General features: G+C 38.7%; 1 protein-coding gene across 1 annotated transcript in view; it reads left to right on the top strand.

Annotated features, from left to right (window-relative positions):
- tmem205 (transmembrane protein 205) overlaps nt 1-225 on the top strand; it is a 16,831-nt gene that overhangs the window by 10,665 nt on the left and 5,941 nt on the right. The window lies entirely within an intron of this gene.

Below are 225 nucleotides of genomic sequence, written 5' to 3'. Positions count from 1 at the left end.
GTTTCAAGTAAATAAACCAAATCAAAGGCTGTTCCAACCTTAACCCGTTTCAGTGACATGTACAAATGGTTTAGCTCGTTCTTCCAAAAATGGACCTACTAAACGAAGCTGGTTCACTGCTAGCTTAGCTACGAGTTAGCATCAAACACAACAAAGGCTTGAATGGGGTTTTTAGCTAACGTTAGCAATCAAGCTATCATAGATAGCAACGTTTTTGAAATGACT

This window comes from Etheostoma spectabile, unplaced genomic scaffold (genome assembly GCF_008692095.1).
Source record: "Etheostoma spectabile isolate EspeVRDwgs_2016 unplaced genomic scaffold, UIUC_Espe_1.0 scaffold50, whole genome shotgun sequence".
Taxonomy (NCBI): Eukaryota; Metazoa; Chordata; class Actinopteri; order Perciformes; family Percidae; genus Etheostoma; species Etheostoma spectabile.
Note: the sequence above shows the minus strand (reverse complement) of the source record. Positions and strands in the feature narration are given on the sequence as shown.